The following is a 16,637-nucleotide window of genomic DNA, read 5'->3' on the forward strand; positions in this document are numbered from 1 at the left end:
AAATGCCACTGAATTATTCCCTTTACAATGGTTACTGTATGTCATGTGAATTTCACTGTGATAGAAAAATAAATAAAATAAATGCAAAACCAAATCAGATCACAAGACCCCGTTAAACAAGCTGGGGAAGGCCTCGCAACCCAGTGACGGCCGATGAGACACCTTGGTTCACATCCAAGACAAGGCCAAGTTCTAGGAATGCCGTTGCATTCCTGGCTAAAGTTCAGAGAGCCGCTTGCCTCGGCTCCCTATTTCCCCCTTCCTTGAACACAGATGCTCCATCTAGAACCCCAGGGCCATCTTGCCGTGACGGGGCTCCCAGGGCAAGGGAAAGGCTGCGGGACCATGGAGAGGCCGGCCCTGACTCCCAGTGGCTGCTGAGTCAACACCAGTAACAGCCCATCTCTTGTCTTTTTGTCGTTGAGAAGAATCAATTCTCATTTGCTTAAGGCACTCCTAAAGAACAGCAGAAGCCATCTTCTGCGGAGAGTTGGCTGTGGGTCCCTCAAGAAACTCGAGGGGAGCCTGGGTGGTGCAGTCGGTTAAGCTTCCGACTTTTGATCTTTGCTCAGGTCATGATCTTGTGGTTCATGGGATCAAGTCCTGCCTTGGGCTCTGTGCTGATGGTGCAGAACCTGCTTGGGATTCTGCCTCTCCTTCTCTCTGCCCCTCCTCCACTTGTGCGCGCACACTCTCTCTCTCTCTCCCTCTCTCAAAATAAAATAAACATAAAATAATTTTTAAAAAGTTAAAAAAAAAAAAGAGGAAACTCAAAATAAGGCGGGAGTTCGATATAATCCAACATCACGTGGTGACCACCAGGCAGAGGAATGATAAAGAAGCTGCCTGGGCAGAGTGAGTCTCAGAGAAAAGACCCCTCGAGGCCCACGCAAGAAACCGAGCCCCCATCACAGTGTTGCTAGAATGCAAGGCAAATCAGATAAAGGACAAAAAAGTTAGTATACATATTTGCAATCTTTCAAACACCTTCCTGCTGGCCTTGCCCTGCTGAGCTGTGTCGGGAGGGGACAGGCCCCGGGGTCAAAGGTCAGAGGTGATCACTTTCCTCTATTAGAGGAAGGATGGGGCGGGGGTGGGGGTGGGGTTGCAGGAAGGAGGGAACAAAGGACTGGCATTAAAGAATTAATGAAGGAGAGAAGAGGATGGGGGGGAACAGCTCCCGGAAGAACCAGGGCTTTGAGGTGAGAAGCATGGAAAGTGGGTTTTTAGGACATCCCTCTGTGTGTGAAGGCCCTTCCGTGGGAAATTGTCAGTAAAGACTATCATTACAGTTCAGTCCTTCGGGGGGGTTGGGTTTTCTGCTGGTTGTATTGCTGGCTGTGGGAGTCTCAGTCTCCTTTAAGGTAGAGGGAAAAAAAGCCGGTTTCCTTTGGGTGACAGCGAGGGATAAGGCAGGGGGATGGAGTAATGGGGGTGGATAGATGGAGGGCCAGGCTGCAGAGCATCCCTGGGGTCTGGGACTTCATCCCGCAGGCAGAGGGCAACTTTTGGATGGCGGACAAATTGTTTAGCTTCCCTAAAGCTCAGTTACGTCTATAGATCGGAAATCATAATGGTACCTGTGCTATAGATTTGTCACGGGTGTTACACAAAACCACACGTGAAAATAGACCTAACAAATTCCTGAGCACAGAGTAGGCTCTTAATTAACCATCCCTGAATCTGGATCTTCCCTTTGCACGTCCAAACTGATCTGCCCCGTGTCCGATTCATCGAGGACCGACCCTCTCTCTACAGCTAATCCACAATTTGCACCCCAGCCCCCCAGCGACATGCGCTTTGTGATAATTCTGTGGTTCACAGCGGACTTCACTCCTTGATCCAAAGGAGGGACAAGGTGGGCATTTCTGTGCACACAGTCTGCTTCATTACAAGGCTCTGAGCCTCGAGCCGGCTCTTGCTGCTGATCAAGATCAAGGCCTGAAATGAGGTACACAGACAAAAAGAATTACAAACATGTATTACACGTTTACTCCATGTGCCTCTGGGAAGTATCCCCCTTAATCTTCACAACGGCCCTAGCTCCTCTTTACCGATGAAGAAACAGCCCAGAGGGGTAAGGTGCTTTGCCTCAGGCCACACAGCTAGGGAGCAGCAGGTCCGGGTCTTGAACCCAGACTGTTCGCCATTAGTCTGAGCTCTTGACTCTGAAGACATGCCATGTCTCTGGGGAAAGCCAAGAAATCCTGGTGGAGGAGTGAAAATCCAAAAGTACAGGAAACAGAGCCATAAACTGGGGCACCTGGGTGGCCTAGTTGGCTAAGCATCTGGCTTTTGATTTTGGCTCAGGTCATGATCTCACGGTTCAAGAGTTCAAGCCCCTCACCAGGCTCTGTGTGGATGATGTGGAGCCTGCTGGGGGTTCTTTATCCCTCTTTCTCTCTGCCCTTCACTCTCCCTCTCTCTCAAAATAAATAAACGTTAACACACACACACACACACACACACACACACACACGTAATCATAAACTTACCTTGTAGGTCCAGATGATTAGATTCTATATAGTTTGCCTTAAAAAAAAAAAAAGGTATTTATATGATCATCCTCACCCTTATAACCCATTCTGTTCCAATAAATTAACTGTGCTCAGCTTTGCACAGAAGCGGGCAACTGCCCCAAATCAGATGGCTCCATGCACAGGCTGTTTCTTGCAGGATCATTCCTAGAGGGGATTCCTGCAGCCAAATGACACCAAGTGTGACCATCGCAGAGCACAAACAGGATTAAAAGGAGAACATCTGTGTTTTGCAAGGCTGCACTAACACAAGACAAACAAGCTATGTTTATACCCAAATGCTCAGTGGCTTTTGCTGCAGAGAGGGCTGGTGACCGTCTGGACAGGACGTTGATTAGAAGAGAGGCAGAGAATGTACTGATGGCCGCACCTGAGTTCTTTGGGTGGCCTGGGGCCCGAAGACACGTGTGATTCCATCGTGTCAGGGTGACTGGTAGACCATCCTCTGTGGCGGTGTTGTTGTTAAAGTCAGTGAGTCGTTGTTACGCTTCCCTCCTGGGATGAAGTCTTGGGAATTTTAGAGTAACTTCACACATGCACTCCTGTTTTATTAACACTTCTCAGATGCCATGCAGGGCTCTGAACTTCAAACAAAGCTGGCTGGGATTTGATCCTCCAAAGAGAAGAAGAGACTCCATCAAGATGCCCACATGCCTGAAGCTATTTGTTGGATCCCAAAAAAAGGTCTCATTTTGTGTGTTGGGGGGGAGGGGAAGGAAACTTAATTAGCAGTGAATGAAGCAACTCTCAGAACATATGGTTTCAGGTTGTGCCAAGATTCGTGGCCAATTTATTACTTTATTATTATTGTTGTTGTTAATCTTTACTTGAAAGATGTGTAAAGCCACTCAGTAAATCCCTTTCTGGAGGACACCGAAGTTGGAGAATGGCAAGAAAGACAGATCGCAGATCAGAGCGAAAGCGTTTTTGTCATACATCGACATTAAAGGGTAAACTTTGTTCCATAATGGCTTTTTTTTTTTCTTCCTTAACAAAGAAATAGCACTCTCCTTTGTTTGGGAAACCTACTTTGATGCCTTCAAGAATAATTTCCTTTTTTCTGATTCCTAGTTTGTTCATCTCCTTTGGCAACTGTGTACTTCCTGCATCTGAACCAATATTTGGAAGGGACGTTTTTTTCTGTTTATATAACTTCCATGTTTCAGAGAAGACGTCACGGCTGAAAGAGAGGCAGTTTGAGAAAAGGTCTGTTCTCTGTTCTCCACAAGCCAAGGGAAACATGTTTTAAAATCTTGCTAACACGTTAGCTTTGGCATCTTTAAAACTCGTTTTTCTCCACTCTTTTTGTGTCTTTCGAACTTGGCTGTCAGTGAGCGTTGAGGTCTTGCGAGTGTCCAGAGACAGAGATATGCACCGTAGCCCCATCACCAACTGGCAGAGGGCGTCGGTTACAAGATTATTGGCCTCGTTCAATTAAGGGGGCGGATTGAGCAGGACTGGGAGCCATCTGTGCCTATGGAAACTGTCTGGAGTTGGGACCACACATCCATGAGAGCAACATTCAATTGCAAACTGTTAGAATTGACCAGAAAGTAGAGAAACGCAATAGCGCGTCTCTTGCCACACTGCCTCCCACGTGGTGAGCTCGGCTGTAGGGCTGACAAATAGATGTAGGGCTTTATGAATGACCCTTTTACTCTGTTGACACACAGGTGACCCCTGTGTCCTCTAAATGGTGCAGGCCAGACATCTTTTCTGAGTCCTAATAGTCCCTTCCCTTTCATAAATGGCCAAATCGAAGCACATTAGTGCTCTCAGGGGGCCAACTTTTTAAGTGCCTCCTGTACAATGGGCCTCAGAGGCCCCCAACTCCTTCCTAAATGGGCCTTACCACGAATCCCGGTGCACTTCCTCACACTCAGGCATCAGCTGGCTCTGCTGCACGTCCTTGCTGAGGCCACAGCAGCAACTGCTGAATGTTTTATTAGTCACTGTGACCATCCATGCAGTCTGCACCTGGATGTCATCTTTCCTATTGTGACACCCTTTTCCCTTAAAGGAGCCACTGGTGATGATGCAGTACAGTCTGTTTAGAAACAAGGTTTCAACCAGGCTCCATGTTAAGCTGGGCAACATTATCCTTTCTGGGAAGAGGTCTTTGAAGGTTTGTGCAGATTTGGTAAAAGGGAACACTCCAGGGAGGGCCTTGGTTTCATGAAAGTCCCCTCTCTGTCCCCAACTCCCTTGCAGCTAACCCCAGGGGAGAAACTTTAAAAAAGAAAATGAAGACCTAGAAGACTCCAAAGGTTGCTTTTTCAAAAGGCTCTAGTTTCCAAGAGTACTATTTTTATTCTTTGGTTTTAGAACTTGGGTGAGTTCATTTATTCATCAACAAATGTTTATTTAATTCTTACTATGTCAGGCACTAGACAAGTCATTGGAACTCAACCCTGGACAGTAAGACACCCACCTTGCCCTCAGAGAACAGAAAGTCCAGTGAGGGATTCATTCATTCATACATTCATTCATTCAGTACTATTTATTGAGTGCTTACTATGTGCCTGGCATTGTTCTACAGACCAGGACACACAGTAGTGGACAAAACAAACAAAAGTCATTCTGGTGGGAGATGGGAATTTTTCAAATAATTACATAATGTATATAATTATAAAATGTAATAAGTACAGCAAAGAAAACCTTCTTAAAAACACCTTCCCTGGATTCTATACCCAGCTAAACTATCATTCAGTAGTCAAGGCAAAGCAGAGATATTTTCAGATATACAACAAATAAGAGACTATATTACCGCCAGATACTCAATGTCAGAGGGAAGTGGACAAGGAAGAAAGGCACGAAAAACAAGAAACAACACAAAAATTCATGAAATATACTGGCAAATGCAATGAACTATTGCTTATGTTAAAATGCTACTTTTTTTGTCTTAACAGAGAAAAAAATTACAATTCATGAAAATGAGTGAAATAGAAAAGCAGGATAAAGGAGAAATAATATTACAAAATAACAAAAACTGGCTTTTAAATCAAACAAATAAAATAGACAAGCTTTAGCAAGATTTAAAAATGGATGGAACATTTCAGTCTGCCCACAGAGGTGTCCATACGGTATTGTTCTGCATTCCTGTCATAACTTAAAGGGAAACCGTCACAAGATCAGAGCCCTTGATGTCCTGCAAATGAAGGAGGAGGATGTCCTCAAATTCTTTGCAGCAGGAACCCACTTAGGTGGCATCAACCTTGACTTCCAAATGGAACAGTACATCTACAAAGGAAAAGTGATGGTGTCTACAACATAAATCTGAAGAGAACCTGAGAGAATTTTCTGCTGGCAGCTGGTGCCATTGTTGCCATTGAAAACCCGGTTGATGTCAGTGTCATATCATCCAGGGGTACTGGCCAGTGAGCTGGGCTGCAGTGTCCCCTGCTACTGGAGCCACTCCTATTGCTCCTGGAACCTTTGCTAATTGCATCCAGGCAGCCTTCTGGGAGCCAAGATCCTCTGGTGGTTACTGATCCCAGTGCTGACCACCAACCTCTCACGGAAGCATCTTATATTAACCTGTCTACCATCGCTCTGTGTAACAAAGACTCTGCTCTGCACTGTGCGGAGATCGCCACCCCTTGCAACAACAAGGGAGCATGCTCAGTAGGTCTGATGTGGTGGATGCTGGCCCCAGGAAGTTCTGCGCATGCATGGCACCATTTCCAGTGAACACCCATGGGAGGTCATATTTGATCTCTACTTCTGCAGAGATCCTGAAGACATTGAAAAGGAAGAGCAGGCTGCTACTGAAAAAAGCTGTGACCAAAGAGGAGTATCAGGGTGAATGGGCTTCACCAGCTCCTGAGTTCACTGCTCCTCAACCTGAAGTCATAGACTCATCAGAAGGTGGGCAGGTGCCCTATGGCAGCTCCCTACTGAAGGCTGGAGTGCTCGGGTCTGCAGCTCCCACCGCTCAGGCCACTGAATGGGTAGGAACAACTGGTGAGTGGTTTTAAGCTGTTCTTCCAGAAAGGCAAACAAAATGGAAATAAGGTTGGCAGAAATGAAACAGTTTCTAAAAGAAAAAAAAATGAGGGAAAAAAGGTAAATAATGATAGAAATAGATACAAACAGACATACAGTTGAAATTTTTTTTAAATTGGAATAAAAGAAAAGAAAAGAAGGCAGGTATAATGAACAACTTTATGTCAACAAACTTGAAAACTTAGATAAAGTGAATGATTTTCTAGAAAAATATAGACTTCCAACAATGACTCAAGAAGGTTTTAAAACTCCTAAATACACCAACAACCATTAAAGAAATTGAGCCAGCAATGGAAAATACCCTCGACATCAATCCCACACTCCCACCCCAAACACACAGACAAAAGGTGCTGATTCTGTTTTACAGATGAGTTCTTACAAAACTTCATTGAATAGAGAGAGCCCCATCTTATAAAAGCTATTATAGAGACTAGAAAAAGAGGGAAAACTATAAATTTAACATAATTACGATGGCGAAACCAAATTCTCACGATGCCACAAAGAGGGTTCAAGCCGGTGCCCTGCTTGCTGGCCTGTAAAGGGAGGTGTCGGTTACCTTGCACGTAGAAAGAGTCAGGAAAAGAAAACGAGGTTATCACTGGTCATTCTTCACATTAAGCCATGTGTTCAATTGAGAACTTTGTTTACTGCACAAAGACCAAGATGTCTCACATGAGACTTGGGTGACACCATTTCAGAAGCTGGAGTTACAAAGCTGAGGTTTGCCAATCCACTGTGATCCATTTAAATGCAATTGCTAGAAATATCATTTCATCAGAAATGAGGAACTTGGATGATTGCCAGACCAAGTGGGATGCCAGATCAACAGGTTGAAAACCATGATTGTCCTGAGCAAATCAGGAAATTTGGATCCTATGCTGATAAGAGATAAGCAATATTCTGGATGTAAAATCAAAATGCAAAACCAGTAGCATTCCTCTAGAATGATAGAAACCAGGTAGAAAACGTAATATAAGGAAAAGACACACAAGCATGATAGAAGAAAGCTACAACAACAACCAAAAGTATTTAGACCAATTGTGAACATACCAAATTTTTAAAAACTTTGTGAAGAAAAGTATGAAACAAGACCAGAGGTGTTTTGTTTTATTTTGTTTTAATGCATGGATCAATCACATACAAGCTTTAGGAATTTTCAGTTTAATAAAGATACTTATTCTCGTCCAATTAATTTACAAACTGAATTCAATCCCAAAAGGATTTCTCAACGAATTTCCCAAGCCAAGGTTTAAGATGGTTCCTGGAGCCCCAGCTATAAAATCCACATTCCAAGGAACAAGAAGAGGGAAAGAGAAGAGGAAGAAAAGGGCATGTCACAATCCGACCCTCTTTGGTCCCACCCAGGAACCCCTGCTTATTTTATTGCGGCCAGAATATAGATGTAGCCACATCTGGGAACAAGAAAGGTGAGGAAAGCTGTCTTTTCAACTGGCCATGTTGCTACTCTGAATAACGTGAGGTCTGTTGCTGAGGAAGGGGGAGGGGGTTTGGGAAGCAACCAGCAGTCTTTGCCATCAACTTAAATGTCTATCTTTAGCAGAAGGGAGAAATAATTTGCAATTACATTCACAGCGGAGTACTACATAGTGGTTAAAATGAGGACAACAGAGGCACGTGGATCCATATAGCTAAGCTTCAAAACAAAAATCTCTTGCTTGAAAAAGAAACTTGCAAAATGACTCAAACTGTATGATACCATTTATATAAAGTTTAAAAGCCTACAAAACAACACCGTGTATCTTTTATGGCTACACAAAATACTTATGTTGGGAGGATGTAAAAACATGAATGGATATGAAAAACATTGAATGCAGGATGGTGATTATCCCCTGGAGAGGAAAGGCGGGCAATGGGATCAGAAACAGATACATCAAGGATTTCAGTTGTCCCGATGATGCCTTATTTCTCCAAAAATAAAAAATAAAAAAGATTTGAAGGAAAATATTTTTAAAGTTAAATCATGAGTACTCAGAGTTTAAGCTATCGTTCCCTATACATTTCTATATGTTTGACATTTTTCATAGTTTATGGGAGAGAGAAGCCTTGAAAAGACATAACTAACGAGGTGTAACTTACATATAGTGAATTCACACATCTCAAGTGTACAACTTGATAAATCTTTACAAAGCACATAAATCCAGAGCATGATATAGAAGCCAGCACTGCAGAAGCTTCTCTTAAGTCACCTCTCGATGATAGCGTTCACAAAGAATAACCACCATTGCGACTTCCATCACCATAAATGAATTGTGTTTGTTTTTGACTATTGTACGAAGGAGCCATGCAGCCTCCTACAGCATATTCTCTTTAATGACTGGTTTCATTGTCCCCGTAGTATGTCACTGTGGTTCATCCTGAGGGGCTGTCTTCTCCACCACTGTGGTGCTGACCCAGTTGGAAGGCAGGGGCTCCACATTCAATGTTGAGAAGAGTGTCTTTTGTTTCCTGAGCCCTGCAAAGCAGTGGGGAGGGAGATCTGAATTTTGGATGGTTTTCAGAATCCTCTACCCGAGGCTGTTGAGGGAGCTGGTGTCCCGCCCACAGTGTAGGTGGCTTTGACAATGCTCCCCAACTCCCTCCTGACCCTCAGTCTCCCCTTTCCCTCGCCTGATGTCTGCTTTAAATAAAGTAACAACCAAGTGTCAGGGACTGCGGAGAGGCTTGGGACAGCCTTCCCGCCTCAGCCCTCAGACAGCTCACCAGGGGTGTAAAAATAATTAAAGTTGCAAAGGGAGATGTAGGTATTATTTTTAGACATGTGTCCCAGGTTTGTCTCTCTTCGGTGCCCTGTTCCAGTCCCTCGCTCGGTGCCGGTGCTTTTAAAAGTTAACTCCTTCACGTTGGGTTTGCCAAAAAATGTTAACTTATGGAGCAAAATGCCGAGATGTGATATGCTCCCGACGCAGGCTGGTGGGTCCTGCAGCTGGACGAGGAGGAGGCGGGCACTCTGGAGTCTCCTAACGTGGGCTTTGATCCCCGGGTGTTGAGTGAGGGTGAGCTGTGCTCCCTCCACCCGCTCCCTGATGTGTGGAGGCTGCAAGGCGGACCCTTGTTCCAGGGCAGCCGAATGCTCCCACTGACTGTTCCCTGGAATCCATCATTGAAAGTAATGGACTGATGGAAGTCTGTGGCCCAAACTACAAGAATAAGAGAGAGTGGCGTGAAACACACGCCCGTTATGCAGAGCACAGTGCAATTCGACATCTGTTTTAAATGAGTCATTTCCGCTTCCATGTTATCACTTTGTTATGTCCGCAGTGGTGAGGCTCATCAGAGTTACGTGTATTTCCATTGGTTTCCCTGGAAAGATGGATCGCCAAAGATGATGGTCTGAATTTGACCGCATTGTCCACACGTCTGGGCCCCATTCCCAACCTACTTAGAGAACCTATGTCACAATGGCTTTGTTTTTGCATAAACAAGAGGATGACACTAATTATCCAGGTCAAATAGGACACGCAAAGCTCAGAAAAGGCATCTGGTGAGGTCGCCATTCATAGTCACGCTGCGAGTGGGAAATGAGGAACCGTGATGGGCAGTTTTGTTGCCTTAGCGAAGCTGATTCACTATCCATTGCAAAGGAGATATTTTGCTTATTTCAACAAGGAAGTGAAAATGTGGTAGAGTGCAATCCCACTTCGGTGGAATCCCAAGTGGACGGTGTCCATGTGCTTGTGATTCCCCTTCGATCCGAGAAGGAAGAAAGAATCACGACTCTGGAGAAAGGAATAATGGAAGATCAGCAAGGTGCTGATGAGATGCCAGCTGAATTATAGACAGTCTGTCCAGGGAGGGGGGAGGCGGTGTACTTGAGAATTCAGCCAAGGAGAACAGTGGAAACCAATAAATTATTTTGGCTGCCAAGAATAAAAACGTGTTGGTGGAAGAGGCACAGAACAAGTCACTGGGAAGGAAGGGAAGGAGTGTTGAGCGAGATTTCGATGTGGCGCCAGAGCCTCTCAAGTTGTGGGAAGACAGGTGGTGCAGTGGCTGCTGCCCTAGTCCTCTGTCTGCAGCTCCCTGGGGCCACACAGTGTGGCTTAGCTTTCCCCTTTGCTACCTGCAGTGAGAGGAGAAATGTTCCTTGTTAAAATCTGAGCCGCTCGTACGTTTATCAAATCCTGGATCTTCCAGGGTGCCCACACTGGGGATTAGCAAACAACTAAATGCCGTTAATCCCTAAAAAAAAAAACCCAAAAAACAAAGAACAATCAAAAAACAAAAACAAAAAAAAAGCCTCTGAAGGATGCAGGAGCACCTTTGCACAGTTCTCTTGGAGCCAAAGTCCATGGACTTTCAATCTTGTCGAAATCACGACTAATTAATACCTTCTCCCTTCCCACTGAAAGAAAAACAATTTACAATTAAGTCAGGCAGCCTACGCAAAATCACTCTAACACCTTCTATGTATGTTTTGAAACGTGCTCTCACATTTCATGATCCGTTTATTTTACAAGATGAGTAAACAGCACACAATTATGGTGATAATATGGCTGAGGTGTGCGCTTTTTATCTCTTTGCAGTAAATTGTGGTTGTTCAAGCCTTCACAGTAACATTTGTATCCCTTTTTCAATTTCTTCCTATCGCTTGACAATAAATATGAGTTTTTTGTTTTAAAAAAATGTTGGCTTACTGTAATCGTAACACCTATTCAGATAGCACTGTAATTTAAAAAAAATTCTTGGTAGGCACAACTCAACGAAATTAATTACACTAACCAAGATATTCTAGGGTATGTGCCTCTGAAAATATAATATTAAATATATTAGCTTTGTTGTGTGTCATTTTTCTCTGCCTAGGCAAAAAGTACTGTCTGGATAATTGAGCAGGCAATTTTGCTTTTTGAACGATACTATCAAAGGACACAAGGATTTAATTTCAGATTTTTTTTTTTATTAGAAGACTACATTCCACATATAATTCTCAGCGCTGGATCAGGGCTGACACGCTTCAGAGATTCATGAGCAGCTGGAATGAACATCAAAAATCAAAGCCAGGACTGTGGGGAGAGCTGGACCACGGAGGGTTTCTTGGCATCTTAGGCCTGGTCTCTTTATTGCTCATTCCCTCTGAAATGTCCTCAGTCTACCTTTGCCAGAGGCGTTCTCAGATGTGAGTAAAGGAAGCCTGGTAGGCTGTTTGTAGGGTCCAAAAGGATTAAGATTTGAAGGTGACAGCCCCTGTTAGGATAATCTCTCTCAAAACTCTCTAAACAGTTGAGGGTAATATCCTTATACCTTTTGCCTGTTGGCTCTCTCCTGGGGGAAGTCTCAAATGTTCTTGAAAAAAGAGTCTCAAGAAAATAGGCAATCTTACCTTTGTGGAGTACAGCAGGAAACCATGGTAATGTCACAGCGAGCCTTCCACCATAGTGACATGGGTGGCCTCCCATTGATTAGGTTAGGGAAATGCAGAACTAAATTGCCATTTGGGGAGAGTAAAATGAAATCCTCTTTTTTTTTCATGCCTCCTGAATTTTGAACGCACCCAATACGGCCACAGCCAAAGGCACCCTTAAAGACCCTCCGACATTTTAAGAAATCTAGGGGTTGACTTTACCCTAAAGCCCTCTTCCTCTGTCCCCACACTATCACACCAACTCTACGGAGAGAGATACAAACCTAAATGGTCATTTATATGACAGTAATGACGAGTAAGCTCTGCCAATAGCACTCTGCCTTTTGCAAAGTGGCTTTGCAGGTAGCAGCCCATTTGTGAACTCAAGATCCCTTGGACTTGACGGTGGTGGGGCAGATGGGTGGAAGGCATGTGGGCTTTGATTTATTTTTCCAAATCATAATAGGAATCAGAGCAAAGAGAGATGCGATCATTATGCTTTGTAGAACTCCCTCTGCCCCTCTCTCTTCTTGTCCATGAACTCCAAATCTGTATTGAGCTCCATGGACCCTCATCACATTTTATTTGGGTGCTATTCTTCATATGCTTTCTATAGCAGTTCATAAGGCGTCCTTAGAATGGCAGGAGGTGACCACTCCCTGCTTCTCCGGGGATCACTCGTTCTGAAATGTGATTCTTTCATTCTTCTCCAATCATCAGGACTGATGGGGGAGTAGGTTGAGGCTGCAAAGCCAGCACAGCTGTTTTGTGACTCATGGGAATATCATATTTAGCATGTTTTCCCCAGTGAAATGTATTTATTTAGATGACACATAATACTGTTTAAAAGCCAACCCTCCTTCGCTCTCACACTCAGCCTTATGGAAGAAAACAGAGGAGTGAAAAAGGCAGAATGAGCTCATTTGGGAGAGCCAGCTGGTCGGAGAGTTCTCTCGGGCCATTCATGCAATGAGCTCACACTGGAAATCTAAACAACAGGGAAATTGACACTGGGTACTGAACTACAGGGCACAAGAAATAGGAAGTAGCTTGTAGACAGCTCTTCCTTAAGGATTTGTGGCTCACAAATCTTTCCACTGGGGCCGGGAGATCACTGATTACACACGAGCATTCTGGAGAGAATAACACGGCCATCTACCACTTGAGTTGATAGGGCATCTCGGGAAGTGATAGCAACATTATGGCTTTTATCCTCTCTGTAGGTCAGCCTCTGGAAGGTAACAAGACCATTAGCACTTGAACAAGCCAGATGGCCCACTCAGCAGATAGCAGGCTCCCTCCTTGACCCAGTCCCCCAGTTCAGCTGTTCCCAGACTTGGCATCACTGTGCCTTGCCGAGCTAGAGCTCAGAACATCTCCCAAACACAGGGAGTTAGGAGGGGAAGTGTGTAAATGAAGACAATGTGTCAGTGATGGACAGCCTTCCCTCCCCCCCTTTCTCGTTGTTCTCAGTGATGTCTGGAGCACGGTGACTTTGCTGAAGCAGCATTCTGGGGGCAATCTCCAAGAGCTCCCATTTTATGAAGTTTATCACCTTGAACTTGCTCACATTTGATCTCATTTCCTTCCTTCGTGCCCACCTGCATGGAGTCTTAAGATCTTCCTGTCTCCCTGTCATCAATTTCCCATCCCTGTCCTTTTATCTGCTAACCCTGAGCTTTCTGTGTACCTGCCCCCCACTTCCTTCAGCTCTTATGAAAGAATATTAAATAAAACTGGGGCTGGCACTGATCTTTCGGGAGTCTTGCTCTTTGCACCTCCCTTTGGAGAACTGCCTCTGTCCCCTTATCATTAATGTTTGTTCCTTGCTCCCTATCATTCCCCAACTGTGTCAAACAACCCTCATCTCCGTTGGTCAGTGGCTCAATTATTTCAAAAGGCCTTTAGTGAGTAAAACTCCTTGAAATCTTGTGAGTAGGTGTTTTTCAAACCTTCTGTGGCTGTGAACCTCTTAGTTACTCCACTCTTGTGCCATTGCCAGATACCTAGAAGGGTGTGAATGGGTAGATCAAGACTAGAGAAGGTACCCAATCAGTGAATATCTGGTTATCAATAACAACAAGGAGCCCAGGGAACAGTGCAACACAGAAAACAGCCCTTGCCTGCCTGGATTGCTTTCAGTCCTTATAGAATCAGCCTCAGATATAGGCTAAAGGGGAGCCCACTTTTCACAGGCCACCCTCCAGCCTCCCCTTTCAACTCAGTCTCCACTGCAGGGTCCTGTATCCAGCCTCTGGCTCCCTGCACAGTCAAATCCAGGGAAACTGCTGCTCTTTGTTCTATCTTGGAGGGCAGAGGAGAGCATGACAATTTTCTGTGGGTAGAGTGATAAAGATGATGATGTTGGGGGCACTTGGTGGCTCTGTTGTTAGGCATCCAACTTCAGCTCGGGTCATGATTTCACGGCTCTTGGGTTTGAGCCCTGCATTGGGCTCTGCTGACAGCTCAGAGCCTGGAGCCTGCTTCAGATTCTGTGTCTCCCTTTCTCTCTGCCCCTCCCCTGCTCATGCTCTCTCTCTCCTCTCTCTCTCTCTCTCTCAAAAATAAATAAACATTAAAAATAAATAAATAAACTACATTAAAAAAGATGATGATGATGGTGGTGAAGATGATGGTGATATGGATGACACTGGTGATGGTGATGAAGATGATGGTGGTGATGATGAAGATAACGTTGATGGTGGTGATGGTGGCGGCCGTGGTGACGAGGATGGTGGTTCTGATGGTGATGATGGTGATGATAGTGATGATGATGTTGGTGATGATGATGAAGATAACGTTGATGGTGGTGATGGTGGCAGCCATGGTGACGAGGATGGTGGTTCTGATGGTGATGATGGTGGTGATGATGATGAAGATATTGGTGATGATGGTGATGGTGACGATGAAGGTGATGGTGATGATGGTGATAATGAAGATGATGGTGGGGGTGATGGTAATGAAGGTGACGGTGGTGATGGTGGTGATGATGATGATGAAGATAGTGGTGATGGTGGCAGTGGTGGTGATGATGACAGCAGCAGTTTGTACTATCAAGGCAACATCATAGCAGTTTGCATGTATTAACTCATTCAATTCTTAGGACACCCTTATGAGCCAAGTATCATTATCATAATCAGTCTCGCATTTGACACGTGAGGAAACTGAGGCCCAGAGCCATTAAATAACTTGCTTAAGTGACACAGCCAGTAAAGGCAGAGCTAGGATTTAGACCCAGACAGTCTGCCTCCAAAGCTTATTCTCAGCCACTGCGCTGAAGGTGCAGATGATTCAGAGTTTTTGACACAGTACATTTGCAGAAGTGACTGAATTTGCATTAATATTATGTAGAACTATCATCGGTTGTGTTCAGCAACCCCGTAAGCAATGAGGATGGGATGGGAGGCAAGGGGACAGAGAACTGCACCATGACACACGTTTTCTCAAAGGGAATCTTCTGTAGAAAATAAATATAATCAGAGCTGTTTGGGAAGAACAGGGAAGGGAGCCTGGAGTCTTACTCCCGACCTCCTCAAAGACCCTGCAAAGTGGCTGTAGGGTGCTGTAGAACTCAGCTGGGGAGACCTCCGGTCCAGCTGTGGTGCGTAATACAAGCTACCATTTATTACTGCCTGCCAGGTGCTTTCCTTATCATTTTTAATCTTCAACGCTGCCTTTCAGGTGAGGTGTGATTGTTCTCATTTTACAGGCTCAGGCAAGTTGTGCAACCAGTCCGAGCTTTCCCAGTCTGAGCTGGCGGAGCTGGGGTTAGAGCCAGGACAGCATGGCTAGGAAAACCTACTCTCTCCCGGACGTATGGGCCGCTTGCCGTGCATTACCCGTGGGAATGGGAACCATCGGTCTCCCTTTGTACACATGCTGACTCACCCTCTCAGGCCTCAGAGGACTCCAGGACGGCTGTCAGGTGTGACTGCTCTGGGCAGCACCTGGGTGGCTGCTCTTACTCCCACACCCCACTCGTTCCTTGCCCCATGGGTTATTTTTAAGTCCACGGCCTTCTCTTCTTTATTCCAGTTGCCACCAGCTTGGTCCAGATGGAGGCTGAGAGCTGGATCATCTGTGCTGTAATTCCCCAGGCCCTGCCGGGGCGCTCTTCCGGCCGGGGTCCCATCTGTGAGCCGACATCCTCTCCAGCACAGCAGCCATTTGCACTGACAGGTCCCACACTCCTGCCAGCCAACCATCCCAATTTCATCCTTGAGTTCCCGCTGTGCTCTCAGGTGGATGCCATCTCCTTGCAGTGATTTATCTGCACTTACTTCTTTCCAATCTGGCTTAGAACATCCTCGTATTGACCATGGTTTGATCTAGTACCTGTCTGCTGTAGAAGCCGTTCTAACAGCCTCTGTAGACTGAGGCTAGAAGTCCATTCAATCCGTTAACTGTTTTCTTTTCATCCTTTCCCCTGTAGAGAACATCTATTAGTCATACTATCCTTTTCAAAAGTGGAGTGAGGAACTGGGTTGGTGGTGTGTGCTCTCCTGGCAGGACGCTGACCTCGTCTGTGATCAGGGAGTTGTGTTGCTTAGTGACTGAAGTATTAGCTTCAGAGTCAGACTGACCTGTGCTGATGCCCTGGTCCCACCACTGCCCATCTGGGGAGCTTGTTGGGTCAGCACTGCTTTCTCTCCCTTTAGGGAACTGCTCCCCTCATGCTCCATCATGGTGGTTGTGCTGGGGTCACCAATCACAATACACAATCCCCTTGGACCCAC

The 16,637-nt window shown here is 45.3% G+C and overlaps 1 long non-coding RNA gene and 1 pseudogene across 1 annotated transcript; one reads left to right on the forward strand and one right to left on the reverse strand.

The window, feature by feature from the left end:
- Nucleotides 1-1,110: 1,110 nt before the first annotated feature.
- LOC122209718 lies at nucleotides 1,111-4,464 on the reverse strand. The gene is made up of 4 exons (XR_006197721.1): nucleotides 4,390-4,464; nucleotides 2,812-3,717; nucleotides 2,572-2,697; nucleotides 1,111-1,941 (listed from the first exon to the last, which is right to left on the reverse strand). It is a non-coding gene; the product is annotated as an uncharacterized LOC122209718 (long non-coding RNA).
- Nucleotides 4,465-5,509: 1,045 nt separating this feature from the next.
- Nucleotides 5,510-6,579, forward strand: LOC122209860 (annotated as a pseudogene).
- The last annotated feature ends 10,058 nt before the right edge of the window (nucleotides 6,580-16,637 follow it).

Source organism: Panthera leo, chromosome E3, assembly GCF_018350215.1.
Source record: "Panthera leo isolate Ple1 chromosome E3, P.leo_Ple1_pat1.1, whole genome shotgun sequence".
NCBI lineage: Eukaryota > Metazoa > Chordata > Mammalia > Carnivora > Felidae > Panthera > Panthera leo.